Raw genomic sequence first — 604 nt, forward strand, 5'->3', positions numbered from 1 at the left:
ACAGACAGGTGGAGACATGAGGACAGACAGGTGGAGACATGAGGACAAACAGGTGGAGACATAAACTTGTAAATGAGTCTTCGAGGCTCAATGTGATTTATCTGTTTAAATAAAGGTTGAAAGTCAAGTCAACTTTATTTATAGAGCACATTTAAAGCAACAGCTGTTACAGAGGACAGACAGGTGGAGACAAGTGGACAGGTAAAGACAAGAGGAGACATGAACACAGACAGGTAAAGACATGAGGACAGACAGGTAGAGACAAGGAGAGACATGAGGACAGTCAGGTAAAGACAAGAGGCCAAACAAGAGGGGACATGAGGACAGACAGTTAAAAGACAAGTGGACAGACAAGAGGAGACATGAAGACAAACAGCTGAAGACAAGAGGACAGACTGGTAAAGATGCAGGAGACACTAAAACAAACATGGGGAGAGACACTGACTTCCTCTTTAGGGCTTTCAAAGTAAAAGCCTGCATGTGATGATGGGATTATCTCTGCAAGAGTAAAAGAGTAATCAGATTAAATCTTCTGCAGTCATCCCACTCACACTGGGGTGTGTGTGTGTGTGTGTGTGTGTGTGTGTGTGTGTGTGTGTGTGTG

The 604-nt window shown here is 43.9% G+C and overlaps 1 protein-coding gene across 1 annotated transcript in view; it reads left to right on the forward strand.

The window, feature by feature from the left end:
* Positions 1-604, forward strand: part of grin3bb (glutamate receptor, ionotropic, N-methyl-D-aspartate 3Bb) — a 41,760-nt gene that overhangs the window by 869 nt on the left and 40,287 nt on the right. The gene's annotated exons all lie outside the window — the stretch shown is intronic.

This window comes from Nematolebias whitei, chromosome 3 (genome assembly GCF_014905685.2).
Source record: "Nematolebias whitei isolate Nwh7 chromosome 3, NemWhi1, whole genome shotgun sequence".
NCBI classification, from domain to species: domain Eukaryota; kingdom Metazoa; phylum Chordata; class Actinopteri; order Cyprinodontiformes; family Rivulidae; genus Nematolebias; species Nematolebias whitei.